Consider the following 8,619-nt stretch of genomic DNA (forward strand, 5'->3'; position numbering starts at 1 on the left):
CAACGACAATCGCTTCAGGCTGAATATTGAAACCAGCTGACTACCAATCTCCTGCTCTCGCCAAACACACACACACACACACACACACACACACACACACACACACACACACACACGGCAGCATCGGTGACCTAGGCCTTCCCCACGGCATAATGCATTACCCTCAAGTTTTAGTATTCCAATATGTATAAATCCGGCCCGTAATAGCGGCCCGTCACTCGTCGCTATAAACACAGGCGGCACCTTCGAGTGGCAACATTTCAGCCAAAGATTAATTATAACAAGTCTGGTTACTTCCCGCAAAAATCTCGTCGGGCTTGCGCGTGACGTTACGTTGTCTTCAGGGCCCGAATTCACAAAGGCTTAGTTCGTAGTTTTGGGCCCTTAGTGCGTAGTTTTGAGAACATTGTGATTCACAAAGCTCGCGCGTTAATAACTACCAACTAATCGATGACGTTACGGGTTAGCACGCGGATTTACAAAGTTTTACCGCGCTCTGTGTGACGCTAAATTTGTTGTTAAAAAACTACTGCCTCGGGAGTGTAGTAAACGCTGACAATATTATCATATTTACGTATAAATGCTTATAAATCGCGTTTTTCAACTTGAAATATAACTTTGCGAGTAGAGGAAATCCATTTCTTTATAAAATGATGAGATATACACCCTTTGAGAGGTATATGATAAGTGTGGGCGGTTTGGCAACACCGACGCCCGGCCAGGGGATTGCCAGACCTCCCTCTTCCTTCATCTTCCTACCTCCTCATCCATTCATCCATCCATCTCTAGATTTGTCCCTCCGTGGAGGGACCTTTGTCGCGTGACAGCCCGTCCAGGAGTATTAGCTTTTCACCCGGAACAAATTAGTAACAAGCTGAAATTTTCAGGAAGTACTCAGAAGACCTTTCCTAATAACATACTAAAAGTCCCCAAGAATCCGTTGCGAGGGTTTTGAGAAATTCAAGATGGCGTCCAAAATGGCAGCCAATTTTAGAGTTAATCATATTTCAAGCCCCAAACATCATAGAAAGTCAAACAATTAGTCTATATATATGTTTTTTGGGGCAAGGACTGCAATTCTCTAACTTTTTTTTATTATCTGAATTTTAAATGGAATCATTAGCAAAAGAAAAAACAAAATACACGTTTATCAACCTGAACATACACACATTCTAAAATAAAAGTCATGCCAGTAGCAAGAAACAATACTTAACCATTGACTTAACTCTAGACAAAAAATGCTTAGCTGTAGTCCTAATTATAGAATTTTAATCAACCAATCAATAAATAAATCAATAAATCAAACAAATTTTGACGATGGTTTTAGGCATCGTCTTCGTCATCAGTTTCAGGAGAAACTGGTCTTGGTGCTTCAGTCTCTTCCTCATCATCAATGAAGGATGGCATTTGTGCTGCATTTTTGCAGGTTTTACCACTGCAATTTGTACACATGGCAGAGCAGTGCACCCCCATCTTCCTGCAGCCACATGATGCTCCACAGCTATCTGCTTTGCAGCCACATGAGATCATGTTGAGCAGACAGTCAGGGGCAATGGGGTGGTCAGTTTCAACTGGAATTAGGATGTCCTCCAGCTTCCATCCCCAGGCTGTTGGCTGCAAGGGCCTGCCCATCCATTCTTGGACAGTATGATAAGTTCTGAAGGAATGCTGTTTGGCTGCAGCACTTGTCGGAGGCAAACTTGCCAGTTGGAAGGATGAGGACAGAGATACTCTGCTAATTGCCTGTTTGTATGCAGTGTAGCGGAACTCATCCAGTGACACACCATGAGGTGCACCATACAACTTCAGGAGGAAGCTTTCACCTGCTTCTTGCACTTGTTGGTGAGTGCTTCCAGCATTATAGAATGTCTTGAGCTGATCATACTCCTTCTTGTTGTGAACCAGGTTGAATGCCTTACGCTTCCCTTGCCGATACACAGCAGACACTGTGTCACATCCAGTTATGGCGTGTAACACCATCAGATATTTACTTGTCTCACCAAGGCTTTCCTGGATATCACAAACCTTGTACAATGTGGTGGGATTCATACAGCATAGCATATAAAGATCCATGTCTGAACTTGCTTGGTTCACCAGCATCACCAACAAGTCAGTGTCAGTTGCAACGACAACCACTGGTTCACCAGACTCTGCCAAGGATAGAGCTGTAGAGACAATCAGGGCATCTGCATCAGCACTTGACTGCTTCACTGCTATGCCTGACTGAGTCATCATGCTAGAGAGCATGTCTATGAGACTCTTCTTGTTGTTGCTATTTGCCAGAAATGCTGCCTGTGTAGTGGTGGTATGCATGTGCTGGTCAAACATGATGTCACTGGATGTGGCCTTCTTTGCCCTGCGCATTTGCTCTGCTGCCTTTGTGGAGATAGTGCTGTAGCCATCAAACACAGTGGTAATGCCAGCCCCATAGTGCTTAAGGGCATAGGATATGTAGCCCTGACACACACTTCCATAGGTAGATCGCTGTGGCCAAACTACAGAGTGCAGCAAGTAGCCGCCATCCACTACAAACTGACAGTTGTTTGGAAGGCTGTGTTGCATCGGAGCAAATGACTTGAGGACAGTACCCAGAGCACTCTTGGCTGGTTTCCGCATAGCACCATCTTGAAAGAGGGATGGGGGCCTTGGAGCAAGCTCGTATGACATGTACTTCTCCATGTCAGAACTTGTCTTCAAGATGCAAGTGATGCGGTTAAAGAATATAGTGGGATTTACCACTGTATTCTGCCCCCTGACATTGATGCTGTTCTTGTCTCCCATGGTCTTCACTTTGTCAGTGCGATGCAGGGTGATGTCTGTGAAGCATTTCCCTGTTATCTTAGATGCTGCAGTAAGACCAATCTGCACTGCATTGTCACAATTGACAGATGCATGAGCCACAACACCTGTGGCAATGGATACCAACCGATCAGCTTGGTAGCCTGCAAATGGTGGATGGGCCTTTAGCCACTGGAGAAAGACATTATAGTCGTTCTTGTCTTTGACCTGAGAGGATGAGCGGAGATCCTTGTGCTGCTCAGATGGCATGGTGTGAACACCTGTGTACTTTTCTAGGGCATCACACACAGGCATGCAGCGAGGCAGTGCATGTACCCATTTGGTCAAGGTGCTGTCAGTTATGCCCCTGCCACGGGTCATCCCTCCACTAGTTTTCAGCATCCTCATGAGGTACTGCTCAATTGTCTGGTCGGAGAAGTTTCCAGACCAGAACTCATCAGCTCTACGGATGGTAAAGTACCCTTGTCTGAGAACAGTGTGTACTCCTCAGGTGGCATGACTTCTTCAATGGAGTTCATCTGCTGCACGTAGAGTCTGGCTGATTTGGCGTATGGAAGATGACCTGCTGCATGGAAATGTGGAATCATCTCCTGCACACAGTGGAGGTGGAGTTTCCAGTTGCCAGTTATCTCAGCCTTGATGAAGTTGAGCATGAGCAGCACCTGGTTGATGTACTGGACCCATAGCTTGCCTGTTCTGCTCTGTGTGGCAGCTTCCTCGAGGTGGTGAGTTAGAAGATGTTGAAACTCATGGAGAGTTTCATCTTCATCAATCTCAGCAGCACCTTTATCTTGATCGACTGCATCCTGGTACAGACTAGCCAGATAATTCTTGTTTGTCTGACTCTCCCAGTCTGCTTTTTCCAGCAGTACTCGGATGAGGGCCAGCAAGGTCAGAATGTGGGCACGCACTGCTCTGGAAAATGCATGACCAGTAAGCATGTGTACCACAGAGCCTTTGGCATACACACGTTCCCACAATTCTGCTAGCCCACTGTCTGTCATGATCTGCCCAATGCTGCCCAAGTAGGACATGAGCAAGTGAAATCCACCAAGCCGAACTATCACTTTGTCCAAGTCTTTTGAAGCAGCAACAATTTCAGAAGCCTTTTGATACAGAGGCTGGTCAAATGTTACTGGACAGATGTTGAGGTTGTGCTTCTCACTTTGTGTCTGTGCAAAGGACAGGGCAGTGTAGATAGTGCTGGGGTTGCTTGGATCCAGATCGATGAATGGGAGAGTCTCGATTCTGGAGGTTTGGAACTCATCACTGTTCAGAACAGTTTTCATAAAGCCAGTCCAGGGCAGGCATGGTTTCAGGTCTAACATGAACCCTAGCATCCAAATCGAATCAAGAGATGATGCTTGTAGTCCCTGACTGTCAGAGATTTGCAAAGGTGCTACTGTGACTGACTGTAAACCAGGAACTGCTGGCTTGCTGTAGGTCTTGATGGGTATTTGCCCAAAAGTACCAACTACTTCAGCTGGGGGAAGCTGTATTGTGCGTTTGACAGGAGATTTTTCCACAGTTGCTGGTGGTGTAACACAAGCTATGCCTCCCATAGCATGGAAAGTGTTGTGCCCAGTCAGAGTGGCCACATTGAAATCGGCATTGTCAAATATGAACTGGGTGAAGCCACTGAGGCCATAGGAGGGCTCATTGCCAGACAGCATGCCATTTTCAAATCTCTGCACCTCCTTGTAGTCATCAGCAAAGCTGATACTGCTGAGAATATCTATCAACTCACGAGAGGCATATCTGCGGTGAATATACAGTGCAATGGCAAGTAGAACAGGTGAAATGAAAGACCTTGGTCTGCAGGCAGAAATAAGAGAATGGGCTATGGCAGTACATCGCCTGCTCAGTACTCCTGTGTTTTTGCCTTTTGGGTCCAACAATTTGTGCAGAAAGAAGTTCAAAGACCCAGGAATCATAGACAACCCATTTTCAGTATCTTCCAAACTGGGATATTCACTGAGGTCAAATACAGACAATCGAATGTCATCACGAATAATTGACGCAGCCATTTCAATTATTCTTTCATTCTCCTCTGCTTTGTCTGCTGCTCTGTGTGCCATCCACCTTTCTCGAAGAATGCGGTAAGCTGAATCTCTGAAGCTAACAATGCTCGACTTTCCAGGGAGGTTTGTAATGATTATGTCATCTTGATATCTTTCCTTCAGCTTCTGTTTCAAGTACTTCATGGAGTAGCCCTCCTCACCATGCAGGAATGTCTCCATTATCTCCATGAGGTCAGACACAGCATACTGACATTCATCATTTTTATCCAGATAGGCACAAAGTTCATTGAAGGCCGATTGCTTCAGAGCAACAGGTGGCTTGCCAACTGATTTTTGTGTTTCAGATTTGCTGAGAAAATCCTGGGCACAGTTACGGTGATATTTGGCTTCAGCAGCAACCAAGTCAGAGGATGCCTCAATTATTCGTTTGGCAACCATTTCTCCCCATTCATCATTCCTCTCTTTTGCCCTGTCTAAGATGTTCTGTTTGAAGGGCATTGTCTCCACATTACTGATCTTCTTCTTCCGTTTTGTAGTAAGTCTGCTACTAGTTGGCAGTACTTCAGAGCAGAACAAGCAGTGTGGTGAAGTCAAACTTTGGAGTTTTTAATCTTAGGGTGATTGGCTGAACCTCCTCTTGTGGTACAGTTCTTCCGACTTCCTCTTCGCGGACCTGATGGAGGACTCCCGGGTGTAGGCCTTCCTACAGGCGATGTGAAGTGTCAGTGGGTTGTGCATCTCCAAGATTTCATGAAGTCCATCCTTCCTCTCCAAGCTTGCTGCTACTAAGGTTATCCTTCCCTTGGCTCCTACATGTACATAATCCTTGGTGCATAACTCGTTGCAAATAACGCAGGAATCCATTTTGAACTCTGAAAAACAAACAAAATTTGACATCACATACAATACTATATGAATCAGGCTAACACTTTCGTCAATTGATAATCATGGTTTTACATGTATCACTAAAAAAAAAGAAAAAAAAAACGTTCTGGCGTTTCAGAATTACTTGTTACAACATGTGTGAATGCACTTGTAACTCAAAAACATGACACGGGCTCAATTTATCACACATACACTGACATAAATTAATTCCTTGGGTCTGAAAACCTATATTTTCATACTTCATTTGTGTTTCTATCTTGATTGAGACCTGAGATATAACAAAATATGATACCGATGGCCATTTTGGACGCCATCTTGAATTTCTCAAAACCCTCGCGGCGAATTCTTGGGGACTTTTAGTATGTTATTAGGGAAGGTCTCCTGAGCACCTTCTGAAAATTCCAGCTTGTTACTAATTTGTTCCGGGTTGAAGCCATATTTGAGCTAATGCTCCTGGACTCCTTAACATAAGAACATAAGAACGCAGGAGTCTGCAAGAGGCCGGTAGGCCTGTACGAGGCAGCTCCTTTGACCCTAAGCTCCCGTGTATCTAACCCCACCTAATATCGCTGTCCATGAATTTATCTAGTCTATTTTTGAATGTGACAATTGTATTGGCACTCACCACATGACTGCTAAGCCTATTCCACTCATCCACCACCCTATTAGTAAACCAATTTTTGCCTATGTCCCTGTTGAATCTGAATTTATCCAGTTTAAACCCGTTACTTCGTGTCCTACCCGGTTCTCTTACCAACAAAACCTTATGAATGTCTCCCTTATTAAAGCCCTTCATCCATTTATAAACCTCGATCATGTCTCCACGCACCCTTCGCCTTTCTAGAGAATGCAAGTTTAACTGTTTGAGTCTTTCCTCGTATGGCAAGTTTCTCAACCCCTGAATCATCTTAGTAATCCTCCTCTGCACCGATTCTAACATTTTGATATCCATTCTATAGTAGGGTGACCAGAACTGAACCGCATAGACAAGATGAGGTCTAACTAATGCTAAATATAGTTTGAGGAAGACTTCGGGGCTTCTGTTGCTTACGCTCCTTGAAATAAATCCCAGTACCCTATTAGCTCGATTTCTAGCTTGAATGCATTGTGCCCTTGGACGGAGATCAGAGCTCACTAAGACCCTAAATCCCTCTCGCACCTAGACCTACTTATGAGAGTGTCATTTAAGCAATAGTTATGTGAGGGGTTGTTCCTACCTACACTCAGAATACTGCACTTCCCTACATTGAACTCCATCTGCCATTTATCCGCCCAGTCATATAATCTGTTGAGTTCACCTTGGAGAATACTAGCGTCCTGATCCGACTCAATTACTCTACCGATCTTGGTATCATCTGCAAATTTACTAACATCACTACTAATTCCTGTGTCTAAGTCATTGATATAAATAATAAACAAAAGTGGACCTAATACCGAACCTTGTGGGACCCCACTCGTAACACATCCCCAGTCAGATCTTTTACCATTGATATGCACTCTTTGCTTCCTATTGCTAAGCCACGCCTTGACCCAGTTCAAAACTTTACCCTCTACTCCGTGAGCCTGTAATTTAAGCAACAGTCGTTGGTGAGGAACTTTGTCAAACGCTTTACTAAAATCAAGATAGATTACATCATAATTTTCATCTCTGTCAACCGCCTCAAATACTTTATTGTAGAAGGACAAGAGATTGGTGAGGCATGACCTACCTTTTGTGAACCCATGCTGCGAGTCGTGAATTAAGCTATGTTTCTCTAAATGCTCCAGAATGTTCCTGGCTATTATGGACTCCAGCATCTTCCCTATAACCGATGTTAAGCTAATTGGGCGATAGTTTGAAGCAACTGACCTGTCCCCCTTTTTAAAAATCGGCGTCACATTAGCTACTTTCCATAGGCTCGGCACATAGCCAGTATTTACCGACATCTTAAAGATGTCGGTTAGTGGGTCTCTGATTATATCACCTAGCTCCTTTAATACCCTCGGAAATATCCCGTCAGGACCTGGCGACTTGTTCTTCTTAAGCTTATCTATCTCATCCTGAACTACTTGCCTGGTAATGATTATATCCCTCAATTTATCGCCATCCCCGCCCTCGTACACCTGAACTCTTTCCGGTATAGTCGTTCGATCCTCCTGTGTGAATACTGAAAGGAAGTAGTCGTTCAACAATGTGCTCATATTTTCGTAATTTTCTACTAGCTCCCCTGTGTTTGATTTCAGCGGTCCAATTTTCTCCCGTGTTTTTGTTCTATACATCTGAAAGAAGCCCTTAGGATTACTTTTCGCCTCATTTGCTACTTTGATCTCATAGTTCTTTTTTGCTATCCTGGTGTTTTTCTTAACTAATCTAGATAGTTCTAGATAGTTAGTGAGTATGTTTGTGGATTCCGCCCCAGAGTCGGGGGCCGTTGCGTGGCCGGACAGAGTCAGTCTGCAATGAGACGGGCTCGGGTGCACAGCGTTCGTTCCTGTCTGCCTCGATATCTGTCCCATATTTCTATTTGTTTTTTTTTCCTGCCTCAATCTCCTCCGTATCTTCTTTTTCTTCATATTAAGCATGTTCGTAGGTACCAAGACATCGAACGGCAAAGTTACCTTGACGTAAATGTGCAGCAAACAATGAAATAATTAAATTCGTAGATTACGATTTAGTACAGTTTGCCTTAAAAGGAAGAAAAATGGGAAAAGAGAATGGGTTTCTTGAACCAGCAGCTGGAGGGGACTCCCTAGGATTGGCTGACGGTTCTGTGAACGTGCTTGCGATTCGCTGCAAGGCCAATGACGTCATCAACCAATCAGCGGCCTCGCTGACTTAGCGCGCCTCTAACTACCATCTAAGGTTTGCTTCGTGAACCTGACGCTAACGTCGGTCGCTAAATCAATAGTGCGTAGTTATGTTAGTTCGTAGTTA

This window comes from Eriocheir sinensis, unplaced genomic scaffold, assembly GCF_024679095.1.
Source record: "Eriocheir sinensis breed Jianghai 21 unplaced genomic scaffold, ASM2467909v1 Scaffold1168, whole genome shotgun sequence".
In the NCBI taxonomy this organism is placed as follows: domain Eukaryota; kingdom Metazoa; phylum Arthropoda; class Malacostraca; order Decapoda; family Varunidae; genus Eriocheir; species Eriocheir sinensis.